The following is a 16,998-nucleotide window of genomic DNA, read 5'->3' as shown; positions in this document are numbered from 1 at the left end:
ACCCCAGCTACTCACAATATATATGAATGATCTAGAAGGTTGAACTTGATATAATAACTCCAAGTTTGCAGACGACACAAAGCTGGGTGGGCATGTGTGCTGTGAGGAGGATGCAGAGAAACTCCAGTATGATATGGACAGGTTAGGTGATTTAGCAGAAGCATGGCAGATGCAGTATAATGTGGATAAATGTGAGGTTATCAACTTTGGTGGCAAAAGCAGGAAGACAGCTTATTATCAGAATGTCAATAGATTGGGAAAAGGGGAACTGCAATGAGACCTGGGTGTCCGTGTACACCAATCGCTGAAGGTAAGCATGCAGGTGCAGCAGGTGGTTAAGAAGGCAAATGTTGGCCTTTATAGTGAGAGGTTTCGAGTACAGGAGCAAGGATGTCTTGCTGCAGTTGTACAAGGCCTTGGTGAGACCATACCTTGAGTATTGTGTGCAGCTTTGGTCACCTTATCTGAGGAAGGATGTTCTTGCCATGGAGGGAGTGCAGCGAAGATTCACCAGACTGATACATGGGATGGGAGGAATGACGTATGAAGACAGATTGAGATGATTTGGCTTATATTCGCTAGAGTTTAGAAGAACGAGAGGGGATCTCATTGAAACTTACAAAATTCTAACAGGACTAGACACACTAGATGCAGGAAGAATGATCCCGATGGTGCGGGAATCCAGAACCAGCGGTCACAGTCTAAGGATAAGGGGTAAGCCACTTAGGGCTGATATGAGGAGGAATTTCTTCACCCAGAGAGTGGTGAACCTGTTGAATTCTGTACCACAGAAGGCAGTTGAGGCCAATTCATTAAATATATTCAAGAAGGAGTTAGATATATTTCTTAAGGCTAAAGAGATAACGGGATATGGGGAGAAAGCAGGGACAGGGTACTGAATGTGGATGATCAGCCATGATCTCATTAAATGGCGGAGCAGGCTCGACGGGCCGAATGGCCTACTCCTGCTCCTATCTTCTATGTTTCTATGTGAATGGAGCAGGTGAACTGCTGAATCCCACTTTTAAGGGATGTCCCAAAGTGCTTGACAGTGGTGTGAAAATAAATGAGTTCCGCTTGGTCATTCAAAGTAAAGACTGTCAGAAGTGGGATTCGAACCCACGCCTCCAGAGGAGACTGCGACCTAAACGCAGCGCCTTAGACCGCTCGGCCATCCTGACTCGCTTCATGAATTTCTGCATCTCATCACTTCCACATGAAGAACGTTTCCGTCCGGGTGCTTGTTCAATGCTGTTGAAGGCTCAGTGACCGGGATATCATCTCCCCCGGGGTTTTCCTGAGCTTGTGCTCGGTGTATGGGGATGTTTGTCCCGGGTCCCTATTATCTTGCAGCTCCAGGGATGGGCAGTATCAATCTGAGCTCTGGAGCTGGGGAGAAGCGAATAAGTAATGGGTTTGTTTTCGGGCCTGAAATGCGGCTTAGATCTGTTGGTATTAACCGAGGCCGGGGCTGCGAGATATTTCAGTTTGTTCACGCTTAATCAGAGGAATATCCGCAGTCAGGAGCTGAAAAGGACCAAGAGCTGAAAAAACACCAGAAAAAAGATAAGAAATATCAGCAATTGTGATCAACTCTTTAATGTGTGTTCTGGTAGTTTAGTGGTTTAATTGTTTTAATCAACATTCATTAACCGAAAGCGTTGTTTTGCAGAATGAAATAAATGCTCACAGTAAGGGACAGTCGAAAGTTGAGTAATTTAACTTTAATAATTTGTGAAAGTTTATTCATTGACGAAGATTTATACCCTATCAGAATTTACGCACTGTATATTTTAGGAGTCTGCTTTAAATTGTTCGTTGCTCCTGACACAAGAAACCTGTTAAATTTATTTCACAGAAAAATAATGTTTCCGCCCGGGCTCGAACCGGGGACCTTTCGCGTGTGAGGCGAACGTGATAACCGCTACACTACGGAAACCTCTGCTGAATTGAGCATCGAGAAAGCACTGTTCAGACAGAAGGGACACTACAGAATCGCTCTTTCTGCAATGATTTCCTTTCACTGGCATTTCTCTGACCGAACTGCACAAGTCAAAAATGTTCCTTTCAAACTCATTAAACTGTCGAATTTCCTTCCCTCTAGTTTAACCCAGGCGTTTAACTTGTTCTGCAAACCATGAACCAGGTTCACCTGAATTCCAAGGTGTGTAAGGAAATCAGGCTTCAAAAGCCCTTTCATTAACCACAGGGATTCAGGCAATTTTCTGATCGCAAAGCGTTTTCTCACCTTGTCAATATCTCTCGTCTATTTGCCGGTGTTTCCCGATTCTGCCTGTCTCTCTGGCTCTGTTTATTCTGTGTGACCACCTGCAAGTTGATTTTGAGCGAATACCTGTGCTTGTGTTTTGTCACATTAAATAAATGAGGATTGTGGCGCTTCTCTCCCTGACACTGGGGAAAGAGTGAGACAGTCTTTGGAGCAAGTGTCTGGTTATTGTGAAACGGCAAAGAAAACAATAATTCTGGAATTACCCGGAAAAACAGTGACCCCGACGTGATTTGAACACGCAGCCTTCTGATCTGGAGTCAGACGCGCTACCGTTGCGCCACGAGTCCCTACAATCTAAACCGCGCTGTTTTTATATACACACGTTCCACAAACACTGTTTCATTCCTCCTGCCTTCTCCTGATTCCTCAGTGTCATGCACAGAGGCGCCTCATGCCCTCATTTGTTTAACGTAACAAGCAGACACAAACACAGGTATTCCTTCAAAATCAACCCGCAGGTAGCCACAGACACAATAAACAGAGCCAGAGAGAAAGACAGAATCGGGAATCTCCGGGAAATAGACAAGATATATTGACAAGGACTAAAGCGTTTTGCGATCAGAAAATTGCCTGAACCCCTGTGGTTAATGAAAGGGATTATTGCTGCTTGAGTTCCTTATACGCCTTGGGCTTCTGGAGAACTTGTTTCGTAGTTTGCAGAAATGCGGCTCAGACATGCTGTTGTGACCGGGCCGGAGCCACCAGGTACCTGACTGCAATCAGCGACAATGAAATGCAGTTTTAACAGGCCCGGCTAGCTCAGTCGGTAAAGCATGAGACTCTTAATCTCAGAGTTCGCGGGTTCGAGCTCCCAGGTTGAGCGGTATTTATTTTGTTAAACTTTTATGTTGCTTTCAAAGCGTCATTAATTGAGCGATAACCTTGTTTTGCACAATGAAAGAAATGCGAACTGAGAAAATACTGCAGAAGCTGGAAATCTGAATTGAAACAGAAAATGCTGGAGATACTCAGCAGGTCAGGCAGCTTGAAGAGATAAACAGAGTTAACGTTTCAGGTCGATAACCTTTCGTCAGAACTGGAAAAAAGAGGTAATGGAACAGATTTTTAAGCAACTGTAGGGGATTCTATGAGATCATGGCTGATCTCCTGCCTCAATTCCATCCACCGGCCCTATTGCCATATCTCTTGATGCCCTTACCAGTCAGAAATCTACCGACTTCTGTTTTGAACATACGCAATGACTGAGCCTCCACAGCCCTCTGGGGTAGAGAATTCCAAAGATTCACCACCCTCTGTGTGAAGAAATTTCTTCTCCTCTCAGTCCTGAATGGCCTAACCTTTATCCTGAGGCTGTGGCCCCTGGTTCTAGACTTCCCAGCCAAGGGAAGCATTCTCCCAGCATCCAACCGATCAAACCCTGTAATAATTTTGCATGCTTAATGAGATCCCCTCTCATTCTTCCGAATTCAAGAGACTGCAGTGCTAGTTTAATCAATCTCTTCTCATACGAGGTCAGTGACAGTCTTGCAAATGGTGACTTGATATTCGGTAGTGGGGTCATGGTCCAGGTGGAGGTAGGAGGAGGTGTTGGAGAGTTGGCGTACAGCTTCTGCTAGGTAGCGGTCGGTTCACCAAACAGCAACAGCACCACCCTTGTCAGCAGGTTTTGTGCTTTGCATGTTAACTGTTAACTGTTACCCATATCTCATTTTACACAATATATGGGCTACTCCAGCTCCTAATTCGTTTGTTCTTAGTTGTTATTTCCTCACACAGGAGAGCAATCTCGCCCCTGGACAAGCAGAAGGAGCAAGTTCCAACCAAATGGTTCCGCAAACGTGATAACAGCTACACTGTGGAACCGTCTCCACTTTCAGTACCAGGTCAGATGGAAATGTTAAAATTTTTTGAGGATGTAACTGGTAGAATAGATAAGGGAGAACCAGTGGATGTGGTGTATTTGGACTTTCAGAAGGCTTTCGATAAGGTCCCACATAAGAGATTGGTGTGCAAAGTTAAAGCACATGGGATCGGGGGTAAGATACTGACTTGGATAGAGAACTGGTTGGCAGACAGGAAGCAAAGAGTATGTCTAAACGGGTATTTTTCCAAGTGGCAGGCAGTTACTCGTGGGGTAGGGCAGGGATAAGTGCTAGGACCCCAGCTACTCACAATATATATTAATGATCTAGATGGTTGAACTTGATATAATAACTCCAAGTTTGCAGACGGCGCAAAGCTGGGTGGGCATGTGTGCTGTGAGGAGGATGCAGAGAAACTCCAGTATGATATGGACAGGTTAGGTGATTTAGCAGAAGCATGGCAGATGCAGTATAATGTGGATAAATGTGAGGTTATCAACTTTGGTGGCAAAAACAGGAAGACAGCTTATTATCAGAATGTCAATAGATTGGGAAAAGGGGAACTGCAATGAGACCTGGGTGTCCGTGTACACCAATCGCTGAAGGTAAGCATGCAGGTGCAGCAGGTGGTTAAGAAGGCAAATGTTGGCCTTTATAGTGAGAGGTTTCGAGTACAGGAGCAAGGATGTCTTGCTGCAGTTGTACAAGGCCTTGGTGAGACCATACCTTGAGTATTGTGTGCAGCTTTGGCCACCTTATCTGAGGAAGGATGTTCTTGCCATGGAGGGAGTGCAGCGAAGATTCACCAGACTGATACATGGGATGGCAGGAATGACGTATGAAGACAGATTGAGATGATTTGGCTTATATTCGCTAGAGTTTAGAAGAACGAGAGGGGATCTCATTGAAACTTACAAAATTCTAACAGGACTAGACACACTAGATGCAGGAAGAATGATCCCGATGGTGCGGGAATCCAGAACCAGCGGTCACAGTCTAAGGATAAGGGGTAAGCCACTTAGGGCTGAGATGAGGAGGAATTTCTTCACCCAGAGAGTGGTGAACCTGTTGAATTCTGTACCACAGAAGGCAGTTGAGGCCAATTCATTAAATATATTCAAGAAGGAGTTAGATATATTTCTTAAGGCTAAAGAGATAACGGGATATGGGGAGAAAGCAGGGACAGGGTACTGAATGTGGATGATCAGCCATGATCTCATTAAATGGCGGAGCAGGCTCGACGGGCCGAATGGCCTACTCCTGCTCCTATCTTCTATGTTTCTATGTGAATGGAGCAGGTGAACTACTGAATCCCACTTTTAAGGGATGTCCCAAAGTGCTTGACAGTGGTGTGAAAATAAATGAGCTCTGCTTGGTAATTCAAAGTAAAGACTGTCAGAAGTGGGATTCGAACCCACGCCTCCAGAGGAGACTGCGACCTGAAAGCAGCGCCTTAGACCGCTCGGCCATCCTGACTTGCTCCATTAATTTCTGCATCTCATCACTTCCACATGAAGAACGTTTCCGTCCGGGTGCTTGTTCAATGCTGTTGAAGGCTCAGTGACCGGGATACCATCTCCCCCGGGGTTTTCCTGAGTTTGTGCTCGGTGTATGGGGAGGTTTGTCCCGGGACCCTATTATCTTGCAGCTCCAGGGATGGGCAGTATCAATCTGAGCTCTGGAGCTGGGGAGAAGCGAATAATTAATGGGTTTGTTTTCGGGCCTGAAATGCGGCTTAGATCTGTTGGTATTAACCGAGGCCGGGGCTGCGAGATATTTCAGTTTGTTCACGTTTAATCAGAGGAATATCCGCAGTCAGGAGCTGAAAAGGACCAAGAGCTGAAAAAACACCAGAAAATGGATAAGAAATATCAGCAATTGTGATCAACTCTTTAATGTGTGTTCTGGTAGTTTAGTGGTTTAATTGTTTTAATCAACATTCATTAACCGAAAGCGTTGTTTTGCGGAATGAAATAAATGCTCACAATAAGGGACAGTCGAAAGTTGAGTAATTTAACTTTAATAATTTGTGAAAGTTTATTCATTGACGAAGATTTATACCCTTTCAGAATTTACGCACTGTGTATTTTAGGAGTCTGCTTTAAATTGTTCGTTGTTTTTGACACAAGAAACCTGTTAAATTTATTTCACAGAAAGATAATGTTTCCGCCCGGGCTCGAACCGGGGACCTTTCGCGTGTGAGGCGAACGTGATAACCGCTACAGTACGGAAACCTCTGCTGAATTAAGCATCGAGAAAGCACTGTTCAGACAGAAGGGACACTACAGAATCGCTCTTTCTGCAATGATTTCCTTTCACTGGCATTTCTCTGACCGAACTGCACAAGTCAAAAATGTTCCTTTCAAACTCATTAAACTGTCGAATTTCCTTCCCTCTGGTTTAACCCAGGCGTTTAACTTGTTCTGCAAACCATGAACCAGGTTCACCTGAATTCCAAGGTGTGTAAGGAAATCAAGCTTCAAAAGCCCTTTCATTAACCACAGGGATTCAGGCAATTTTCTGATCGCAAAGAGCTTTCTCACCTTGTCAATATCTCTCGTCTATTTGCCGGTGTTTCCCGATTCTGCCTGTCTCTCTGGCTCTGTTTATTCTGTGTGACCACCTGCAGGTTGATTTTGAGCGAATACCTGTGCTTGTGTTTTGTCACATTAAATAAATGAGGAATTGTGGCGCTTCTCTCCCTGACACTGGGGAAAGAGTGAGACAGTCGTTGGAGCAAGTGTCTGGTTATTGTGAAACGGCAAAGAAAACAACAATTCTGGAATTACCCGGAAAAACAGTGACCCCGACGTAATCTGAACACGCAGCCTTCTGATCTGGAATCAGACGCGCTACCGTTGCGCCACGAGGTCCTACAATCGAAAACGCGCTGTTTTTATATACACACGTTCCACAAACACTGTTTCATTCCTCCTGCCTTCTCCTGATTCCTCAGTGTCATGCACAGAGGCGCCTGATGCCCTCATTTGTTTAACGTAACAAGCAGACACAAACACAGGTATTCCTTCAAAATCAACCCGCAGGTGGCCACAGACACAATAAACAGAGCCAGAGAGAAAGACAGAATCGGGAATCTCCGGGAAATAGACAAGATATATTGACAAGGACTAAAGCGTTTTGCGATCAGAAAATTGCCTGAACCCCTGTGGTTAATGAAAGGGATTATTGCTGCTTGAGTTCCTTATACGCCTTGGGCTTCTGGAGAACTTGTTTCGTAGTTTGCAGAAATGCGGCTCAAACATGCTGTTGTGACCGGGCCGGAGCCACCAGGTCCCTGACTGCAATCAGCGACAATGAAATGCAGTTTCAACAGGCGTGGCGAGCTCAGTCAGTCGAACATGAAACTCTTAATCTCAGGGTCGTGGGTTCGAGCTCCCACGTTGGGCGGTATTTATTTTGTTAAACTTTTATGTTGCTTTCAAAGCGTCATTTATTGAGCGATAACCTTGTTTTGCACAATGAAAGAAATGCGAACTGAGAAAATACTGCAGAAGCTGGAAATCTGAATTGAAACAGAAAATGCTGGAGATACTCAGCAGGTCAGGCAGCTTCTGCGAAGAGAGAAACAGAGTTAACGTTTCAGGTCGATAACCTTTCGTCAGAACTGGAAAAAAGAGGTAATGGAACAGATTTTTAAGCAGCTGTAGGGGATTCTATGAGATCATGGCTGATCTCCTGCCTCAATTCCATTCACCGGCCCTATTGCCATATCTCTTGATGCCCTTACCAGTCAGAAATCTACCGACTTCTGTTTTGAACATACGCAATGACTGAGCCTCCACAGCCCTCTGGGGTAGAGAATTCCAAAGATTCACCACCCTCTGTGTGAAGAAATTTCTTCTCCTCTCAGTCCTGAATGGCCTAACCTTTATCCTGAGGCTGTGGCCCCTGGTTCTAGACTTCCCAGCCAAGGGAAACATTCTCCCAGCATCCAACCGATCAAACCCTGTAATAATTTTGCATGCTTAATGAGATCCCCTCTCATTCTTCCGAATTCAAGAGACTGCAGTCCTAGTTTACTCAATCTCTTCTCATACGAGGTCAGTGACAGTCTTGCAAATGGTGACTTGATATTCGGTAGTGGGGTCATGGTCCAGGTGGAGGTAGGAGGAGGTGTTGGAGAGTTGGCGTACAGCTTCTGCTAGGTAGCGGTCGGTTCACCAAACAGCAACAGCACCATCCTTGTCAGCAGGTTTTGTGCTTTGCATGTTAACTGTTAACTGTTACCCATATCTCATTTTACACAATATATGGGCTACTCCAGCTCCTAATTCGTTTGTTCTTAGTTGTTATTTCCTCACACAGGAGAGCAATCTCGCCCCTGGACAAGCAGAAGGAGCAAGTTCCAACCAAATGGTTCCGCAAACGTGATAACAGCTACACTGTGGAACCGTCTCCACTTTCAGTACCAGGTCAGATGGAAATGTTAAAATTTTTTGAGGCTGTAACTGGTAGAATAGATAAGGGAGAACCAGTGGATGTGGTGTATTTGGACTTTCAGAAGGCTTTCGATAAGGTCCCACATAAGAGATTGGTGTGCAAAGTAAAAGCACATGGGATCGGGGGTAAGGTACTGACTTGGATAGAGAACTGGTTGGCAGACAGGATGCAAAGAGTATGTCTAAACGGGTATTTTTCCAAGTGGCAGGCAGTTACTCGTGGGGTAGGGCAGGGATAAGTGCTAGGACCCCAGCTACTCACAATATATATTAATGATCTAGAAGGTTGAACTAGATATAATAACTCCAAGTTTGCAGACGACACAAAGCTGGGTGGGCATGTGTGCTGTGAGGAGGATGCAGAGAAACTCCAGTATGATATGGACAGGTTAGGTGATTTAGCAGAAGCATGGCAGATGCAGTATAATGTGGATAAATGTGAGGTTATCAACTTTGGTGGCAAAAACAGGAAGACAGCTTATTATCAGAATGTCAATAGATTGGGAAAAGGGGAACTGCAATGAGACCTGGGTGTCCGTGTACACCAATCGCTGAAGGTAAGCATGCAGGTGCAGCAGGTGGTTAAGAAGGCAAATGTTGGCCTTTATAGTGAGAGGTTTCGAGTACAGGAGCAAGGATGACTTGCTGCAGTTGTACAAGGCCTTGGTGAGACCATACCTTGAGTATTGTGTGCAGCTTTGGTCACCTTATCTGAGGAAGGATGTTCTTGCCATGGAGGGAGTGCAGCGAAGATTCACCAGACTGATACATGGGATGGCAGGAATGACGTATGAAGACAGATTGAGATGATTTGGCTTATATTCGCTAGAGTTCAGAAGAACGAGAGGGGATCTCATTGAAACTTACAAAATTCTAACAGGACTAGACACACTAGATGCAGGAAGAATGATCCCGATGGTGCGGGAATCCAGAACCAGCGGTCACAGTCTAAGGATAAGGGGTAAGCCACTTAGGGCTGAGATGAGGAGGAATTTCTTCACCCAGAGAGTGGTGAACCTGTTGAATTCTGTACCACAGAAGGCAGTTGAGGCCAATTCATTAAATATATTCAAGAAGGAGTTAGATATATTTCTTAAGGCTAAAGAGATAACGGGATATGGGGAGAAAGCAGGGACAGGGTACTGAATGTGGATGATCAGCCATGATCTCATTAAATGGCGGAGCAGGCTCGACGGGCCGAATGGCCTACTCCTATCTCCTATCTTCTTTGTTTCTATGTGAATGGAGCAGGTGAACTGCTGAATCCCACTTTTAAGGGATGTCCCAAAGTGCTTGACAGTGGTGTGAAAATAAATGAGTTCCGCTTGGTAATTCAAAGTAAAGACTGTCAGAAGTGGGATTCGAACCCACGCCTCCAGAGGAGACTGCGACCTGAACGCAGCGCCTTAGACCGCTCGGCCACCCTGACTTGCTCCATTAATTTCTGCATCTCATCACTTCCACATGAAGAACGTTTCCGTCCGGGTGCTTGTTCAAAGCTGTTGAAGGCTCAGTGACCGGGATACCATCTCCCCCGGGGTTTTCCTGAGCTTGTGCTCGGTGTATGGGGAGGTTTGTCCCGGGTCCCTATTACCTTGCAGCTCCAGGGATGGGCAGTATCAATCTGAGCTCTGGAGCTGGGGAGAAGCGAATAATTAATGGGTTTGTTTTCGGGCCTGAAATGCGGCTTAGATCTGTTGGTATTAACCGAGGCCGGGGCTGCGAGATATTTCAGTTTGTTCATGTTTAATCAGAGGAATATCCGCAGTCAGGAGCTGAAAAGGACCAAGAGCTGAAAAAACACCAGAAAAAAAGATAAGAAATATCAGCAATTGTGATCAACTCTTTAATGTGTGTTCTGGTAGTTTAGTGGTTTAATTGTTTTAATCAACATTCATTAACCGAAAGCGTTGTTTTGCAGAATGAAATAAATGCTCACAGTAAGGGACAGTCGAAAGTTGAGTAATTTAACTTTAATAATTTGTGAAAGTTTATTCATTGACGAAGATTTATACCCTATCAGAATTTACGCACTGTGTATTTTAGGAGTCTGCTTTAAATTGTTCGTTGCTTCTGACACAAGAAACCTGTTAAATTTATTTCACAGAAAGATAATGTTTCCGCCCGGGCTCGAACCGGGGACTTTTCGCGTGTGAGGCGAACGTGATAACCGCTACACTACGGAAACCTCTGCTGAATTGAGCATCGAGAAAGCACTGTTCAGACAGAAGGGACACTACAGAATCGCTCTTTCTGCAATGATTTCCTTTCACTGGCATTTCTCTGACCGAACTGCACAAGTCAAAAATGTTCCTTTCAAACTCATTAAACTGTCGAATTTCCTTCCCTCTGGTTTAACCCAGGCGTTTAACTTGTTCTGCAAACCATGAACCAGGTTCACCTGAATTCCAAGGTGTGTAAGGAAATCAAGCTTCAAAAGCCCTTTCATTAACCACAGGGATTCAGGCAATTTTCTGATCGCAAAGAGCTTTCTCACCTTGTCAATATCTCTCGTCTATTTGCCGGTGTTTCCCGATTCTGCCTGTCTCTCTGGCTCTGTTTATTCTGTGTGACCACCTGCAGGTTGATTTTGAGCGAATACCTGTGCTTGTGTTTTGTCACATTAAATAAATGAGGAATTGTGGCGCTTCTCTCCCTGACACTGGGGAAAGAGTGAGACAGTCGTTGGAGCAAGTGTCTGGTTATTGTGAAACGGCAAAGAAAACAACAATTCTGGAATTACCCGGAAAAACAGTGACCCCGACGTAATCTGAACACGCAGCCTTCTGATCTGGAATCAGACGCGCTACCGTTGCGCCACGAGGTCCTACAATCGAAAACGCGCTGTTTTTATATACACACGTTCCACAAACACTGTTTCATTCCTCCTGCCTTCTCCTGATTCCTCAGTGTCATGCACAGAGGCGCCTGATGCCCTCATTTGTTTAACGTAACAAGCAGACACAAACACAGGTATTCCTTCAAAATCAACCCGCAGGTGGCCACAGACACAATAAACAGAGCCAGAGAGAAAGACAGAATCGGGAATCTCCGGGAAATAGACAAGATATATTGACAAGGACTAAAGCGTTTTGCGATCAGAAAATTGCCTGAACCCCTGTGGTTAATGAAAGGGATTATTGCTGCTTGAGTTCCTTATACGCCTTGGGCTTCTGGAGAACTTGTTTCGTAGTTTGCAGAAATGCGGCTCAAACATGCTGTTGTGACCGGGCCGGAGCCACCAGGTCCCTGACTGCAATCAGCGACAATGAAATGCAGTTTCAACAGGCGCGGCTGGCTCAGTCAGTCGAACATGAAACTCAGGGTCGAGGGTTCGAGCTCCCACGTTGGGCGGTATTTATTTTGTTAAACTTTTATGTTGCTTTCAAAGCGTCATTTATTGAGCGATAACCTTGTTTTGCACAATGAAAGAAATGCGAACTGAGAAAATACTGCAGAAGCTGGAAATCTGAATTGAAACAGAAAATGCTGGAGATACTCAGCAGGTCAGGCAGCTTCTGCGAAGAGAGAAACAGAGTTAACGTTTCAGGTCGATAACCTTTCGTCAGAACTGGAAAAAAGAGGTAATGGAACAGATTTTTAAGCAGCTGTAGGGGATTCTATGAGATCATGGCTGATCTCCTGCCTCAATTCCATTCACCGGCCCTATTGCCATATCTCTTGATGCCCTTACCAGTCAGAAATCTACCGACTTCTGTTTTGAACATACGCAATGACTGAGCCTCCACAGCCCTATGGGGTAGAGAATTCCAAAGATTCACCGCCCTCTGTGTGAAGAAATTTCTTCTCCTCTCAGTCCTGAATGGCCTAACCTTTATCCTGAGGCTGTGGCCCCTGGTTCTAGACTTCCCAGCCAAGGGAAACATTCTCCCAGCATCCAACCGATCAAACCCTGTAATAATTTTGCATGCTTAATGAGATCCCCTCTCATTCTTCCGAATTCAAGAGACTGCAGTCCTAGTTTACTCAATCTCTTCTCATACGAGGTCAGTGACAGTCTTGCAAATGGTGACTTGATATTCGGTAGTGGGGTCATGGTCCAGGTGGAGGTAGGAGGAGGTGTTGGAGAGTTGGCGTACAGCTTCTGCTAGGTAGCGGTCGGTTCACCAAACAGCAACAGCACCATCCTTGTCAGCAGGTTTTGTGCTTTGCATGTTAACTGTTAACTGTTACCCATATCTCATTTTACACAATATATGGGCTACTCCAGCTCCTAATTCGTTTGTTCTTAGTTGTTATTTCCTCACACAGGAGAGCAATCTCGCCCCTGGACAAGCAGAAGGAGCAAGTTCCAACCAAATGGTTCCGCAAACGTGATAACAGCTACACTGTGGAACCGTCTCCACTTTCAGTACCAGGTCAGATGGAAATGTTAAAATTTTTTGAGGATGTAACTGGTAGAATAGATAAGGGAGAACCAGTGGATGTGGTGTATTTGGACTTTCAGAAGGCTTTCGATAAGGTCCCACATAAGAGATTGGTGTGCAAAGTAAAAGCACATGGGATCGGGGGTAAGGTACTGACTTGGATAGAGAACTGGTTGGCAGACAGGATGCAAAGAGTATGTCTAAACGGGTATTTTTCCAAGTGGCAGGCAGTTACTCGTGGGGTAGGGCAGGGATAAGTGCTAGGACCCCAGCTACTCACAATATATATTAATGATCTAGAAGGTTGAACTAGATATAATAACTCCAAGTTTGCAGACGACACAAAGCTGGGTGGGCATGTGTGCTGTGAGGAGGATGCAGAGAAACTCCAGTATGATATGGACAGGTTAGGTGATTTAGCAGAAGCATGGCAGATGCAGTATAATGTGGATAAATGTGAGGTTATCAACTTTGGTGGCAAAAACAGGAAGACAGCTTATTATCAGAATGTCAATAGATTGGGAAAAGGGGAACTGCAATGAGACCTGGGTGTCCGTGTACACCAATCGCTGAAGGTAAGCATGCAGGTGCAGCAGGTGGTTAAGAAGGCAAATGTTGGCCTTTATAGTGAGAGGTTTCGAGTACAGGAGCAAGGATGACTTGCTGCAGTTGTACAAGGCCTTGGTGAGACCATACCTTGAGTATTGTGTGCAGCTTTGGTCACCTTATCTGAGGAAGGATGTTCTTGCCATGGAGGGAGTGCAGCGAAGATTCACCAGACTGATACATGGGATGGCAGGAATGACGTATGAAGACAGATTGAGATGATTTGGCTTATATTCGCGAGAGTTTAGAAGAACGAGAGGGGATCTCATTGAAACTTACAAAATTCTAACAGGACTAGACACACTAGATGCAGGAAGAATGATCCCGATGGTGCGGGAATCCAGAACCAGCGGTCACAGACTAAGGATAAGGGGTAAGCCACTTAGGGCTGAGATGAGGAGGAATTTCTTCACCCAGAGAGTGGTGAACCTGTTGAATTCTGTACCACAGAAGGCAGTTGAGGCCAATTCATTAAATATATTCAAGAAGGAGTTAGATATATTTCTTAAGGCTAAAGAGATAACGGGATATGGGGAGAAAGCAGGGACAGGGTACTGAATGTGGATGATCAGCCATGATCTCATTAAATGGCGGAGCAGGCTCGACGGGCCGAATGGCCTACTCCTGCTCCTATTTTCCATGTTTCTATGTGAATGGAGCAGGTGAACTGCTGAATCCCACTTTTAAGGGATGTCCCAAAGTGCTTGACAGTGGTGTGAAAATAAATGAGTTCCGCTTGGTAATTCAAAGTAAAGACTGTCAGAAGTGGGATTCGAACTCACGCCTCCAGAGGAGACTGCGACCTGAACGCAGCGCCTTAGACCGCTCGGCCATCCTGACTTGCTCCATTAATTTCTGCATCTCATCACTTCCACATGAAGAACGTTTCCGTCCGGGTGCTTGTTCAATGCTGTTGAAGGCTCAGTGACCGGGATATCATCTCCCCCGGGGTTTTCCTGAGCTTGTGCTCGGTGTATGGGGAGGTTTGTCCCGGGTCCCTATTATCTTGCAGCTCCAGGGATGGGCAGTATCAATCTGAGCTCTGGAGCTGGGGAGAAGCGAATAATTAATGGGTTTGTTTTCGGGCCTGAAATGCGGCTTAGATCTGTTGGTATTAACCGAGGCCGGGGCTGCGAGATATTTCAGTTTGTTCACGTTTAATCAGAGGAATATCCGCAGTCAGGAGCTGAAAAGGACCAAGAGCTGAAAAAACACCAGAAAAAAGATAAGAAATATCAGCAATTGTGATCAATTCTTTAATGTGTGTTCTGGTAGTTTAGTGGTTTAATTGTTTTAATCAACATTCATTAACCGAAAGCGTTGTTTTGCAGAATGAAATAAATGCTCACAGTAAGGGACAGTCGAAAGTTGAGTAATTTAACTTTAATAATTTGTGAAAGTTTATTCATTGACGAAGATTTATACCCTATCAGAATTTACGCACTGTGTATTTTAGGAGTCTGCTTTAAATTGTTCGTTGTTTCTGACACAAGAAATCTGTTAAATTTATTTCACAGAAAGATAATGTTTCACCCCCGGGCTCGAACCGGGGACTTTTCGCGTGTGAGGCGAACGTGATAACCGCTATACTACGGAAACCTCTGCTGAATTGAGCATCGAGAAAGCACTGTTCAGACAGAAGGGACACTACAGAATCGCTGTTTCTGCAATGATTTCCTTTCACTGGCATTTCTCTGACCGAACTGCACAAGTCAAAAATGTTCCTTTCAAACTCATTAAACTGTCGAATTTCCTTCCCTCTGGTTTAACCCAGGCGTTTAACTTGTTCTGCAAACCATGAACCAGGTTCACCTGAATTCCAAGGTGTGTAAGGAAATCAAGCTTCAAAAGCCCTTTCATTAACCACAGGGATTCAGGCAATTTTCTGATCGCAAAGCGCTTTCTCACCTTGTCAATATCTCTCGTCTATTTGCCGGTGTTTCCCGATTCTGCCTGTCTCTCTGGCTCTGTTTATTCTGTGTGACCACCTGCAGGTTGATTTTGAGCGAATGCCTGTGCTTGTGTTTTGTCACATTAAATAAATGAGGAATTGTGGCGCTTCTCTCCCTGACACTGGGGAAAGAGTGTGACAGTCTTTGGAGCAAGTGTCTGGTTATTGTGAAACGGCAAAGAAAACAATAATTCTGGAATTACCCGGAAAAACAGTGACCCCGACGTGATTTGAACACGCAGCCTTCTGATCTGGAGTCAGACGCGCTACCGTTGCGCCACGAGATCCTACAATCGAAACCGCGCTGTTTTTGTATACACACGTTCCACAAACACTGTTTCATTCCTCCTGCCTTCTCCTGATTCCTCAGTGTCATGCACAGAGGCGCCTGATGCCCTCATTTGTTTAACGTAACAAGCAGACACAAACACAGATATTCCTTCAAAATCAACCGGCAGGTGGCCACAGACACAATAAACAGAGGCAGAGAGAAAGACAGAATCGGGAATCTCCGGGAAATAGACAAGATATATTGACAAGGACTAAAGCGTTTTGCGATCAGAAAATTGCCTGAACCCCTGTGGTTAATGAAAGGGATTATTGCTGCTTGAGTTCCTTATACGCCTTGGGCTTCTGGAGAACTTGTTTCGTAGTTTGCAGAAATGCGGCTCAAACATGCTGTTGTGACCGGGCCGGAGCCACCAGGTACCTGACTGCAATCAGCGACAATGCAATGCAGTTTTAACAGGCGCGGCTAGCTCAGTCGGTCGAACATGAGACTCTTAATCTCAGGGTCGTGGGTTCGAGCTCACACGTTGGGCGGTATTTATTTTGTTAAACTTTTATGTTGCTTTCAAAGCGTCATTCATTGAGCGATAACCTTGTTTTGCACAATGAAAGAAATGCGAACTGAGAAAATACTGCAGAAGCTGGAAATCTGAATTGAAACAGAAAATGCTGGAGATACTCAGCAGGTCAGGCAGCTTCTGCGAAGAGAGAAACAGAGTTAACGTTTCAGGTCGATAACCTTTCGTCAGAACTGGAAAAAAGAGGTAATGGAACAGATTTTTAAGCAAGTGTAGGGGATTCTATGAGATCATGGCTGATCTCCTGCCTCAATTCCATTCACCGGCCCTATCGCCATATCTCTTGATGCCCTTACCAGTCAGAAATCTACCGACTTCTGTTTTGAACATACCCAATGACTGAGCCTCCACAGCCCTCTGGGGTAGAGAATTCCAAAGATTCACCACCCTCTGTGTGAAGAAATTTCTTCTCCTCTCAGTCCTAAATGGCCTAACCTTTATCCTGAGGCTGTGGCCCCTGGTTCTAGACTCCCCAGCCAAGGGAAACATTTTCCCAGCATCCAACCGATCAAACCCTGTAATAATTTTGCATGCTTAATGAGATCCCCTCTCATTCTTCCGAATTCAAGAGATTGCAGGCCTAGTTTACTCAATCTCTTCTCATACGACGTCAG

The 16,998-nt window shown here is 45.1% G+C and overlaps 12 non-coding genes across 12 annotated transcripts; all 12 read right to left on the bottom strand.

Annotated features, from left to right (window-relative positions):
- Positions 1 to 1,098: 1,098 nt before the first annotated feature.
- On the bottom strand, positions 1,099 to 1,181 carry trnal-uag (transfer RNA leucine (anticodon UAG)). Its single transcript has one exon. It is a non-coding gene; the product is annotated as a tRNA-Leu (tRNA).
- A 685-nt stretch (positions 1,182 to 1,866) lies between these two features.
- Positions 1,867 to 1,939, bottom strand: trnav-cac (transfer RNA valine (anticodon CAC)). Its single transcript has one exon. It is a non-coding gene; the product is annotated as a tRNA-Val (tRNA).
- A 566-nt stretch (positions 1,940 to 2,505) lies between these two features.
- On the bottom strand, positions 2,506 to 2,577 carry trnaw-cca (transfer RNA tryptophan (anticodon CCA)). The gene has a single exon. It is a non-coding gene; the product is annotated as a tRNA-Trp (tRNA).
- Positions 2,578 to 5,506: 2,929 nt separating this feature from the next.
- trnal-cag (transfer RNA leucine (anticodon CAG)) lies at positions 5,507 to 5,589 on the bottom strand. Its single transcript has one exon. It is a non-coding gene; the product is annotated as a tRNA-Leu (tRNA).
- A 685-nt stretch (positions 5,590 to 6,274) lies between these two features.
- trnav-cac (transfer RNA valine (anticodon CAC)) lies at positions 6,275 to 6,347 on the bottom strand. Its single transcript has one exon. It is a non-coding gene; the product is annotated as a tRNA-Val (tRNA).
- Positions 6,348 to 6,914: 567 nt separating this feature from the next.
- Positions 6,915 to 6,986, bottom strand: trnaw-cca (transfer RNA tryptophan (anticodon CCA)). Its single transcript has one exon. It is a non-coding gene; the product is annotated as a tRNA-Trp (tRNA).
- A 2,933-nt stretch (positions 6,987 to 9,919) lies between these two features.
- Positions 9,920 to 10,002, bottom strand: trnal-cag (transfer RNA leucine (anticodon CAG)). Its single transcript has one exon. It is a non-coding gene; the product is annotated as a tRNA-Leu (tRNA).
- Positions 10,003 to 10,688: 686 nt separating this feature from the next.
- trnav-cac (transfer RNA valine (anticodon CAC)) lies at positions 10,689 to 10,761 on the bottom strand. Its single transcript has one exon. It is a non-coding gene; the product is annotated as a tRNA-Val (tRNA).
- A 567-nt stretch (positions 10,762 to 11,328) lies between these two features.
- Positions 11,329 to 11,400, bottom strand: trnaw-cca (transfer RNA tryptophan (anticodon CCA)). Its single transcript has one exon. It is a non-coding gene; the product is annotated as a tRNA-Trp (tRNA).
- Positions 11,401 to 14,324: 2,924 nt separating this feature from the next.
- On the bottom strand, positions 14,325 to 14,407 carry trnal-cag (transfer RNA leucine (anticodon CAG)). Its single transcript has one exon. It is a non-coding gene; the product is annotated as a tRNA-Leu (tRNA).
- Positions 14,408 to 15,092: 685 nt separating this feature from the next.
- Positions 15,093 to 15,166, bottom strand: trnav-cac (transfer RNA valine (anticodon CAC)). The gene has a single exon. It is a non-coding gene; the product is annotated as a tRNA-Val (tRNA).
- Positions 15,167 to 15,733: 567 nt separating this feature from the next.
- trnaw-cca (transfer RNA tryptophan (anticodon CCA)) lies at positions 15,734 to 15,805 on the bottom strand. Its single transcript has one exon. It is a non-coding gene; the product is annotated as a tRNA-Trp (tRNA).
- Between the last annotated feature and the right edge of the window lie 1,193 nt (positions 15,806 to 16,998).

Source organism: Somniosus microcephalus, unplaced genomic scaffold (assembly GCF_052327205.1).
Source record: "Somniosus microcephalus isolate GS21.2 unplaced genomic scaffold, FLI_Smic_1.0 unresolved_chr4, whole genome shotgun sequence".
Lineage (NCBI taxonomy): Eukaryota > Metazoa > Chordata > Chondrichthyes > Squaliformes > Somniosidae > Somniosus > Somniosus microcephalus.
The sequence above is the reverse complement of the archived record's forward strand: the minus strand, read 5'-3'. Positions and strand labels throughout refer to the sequence as shown.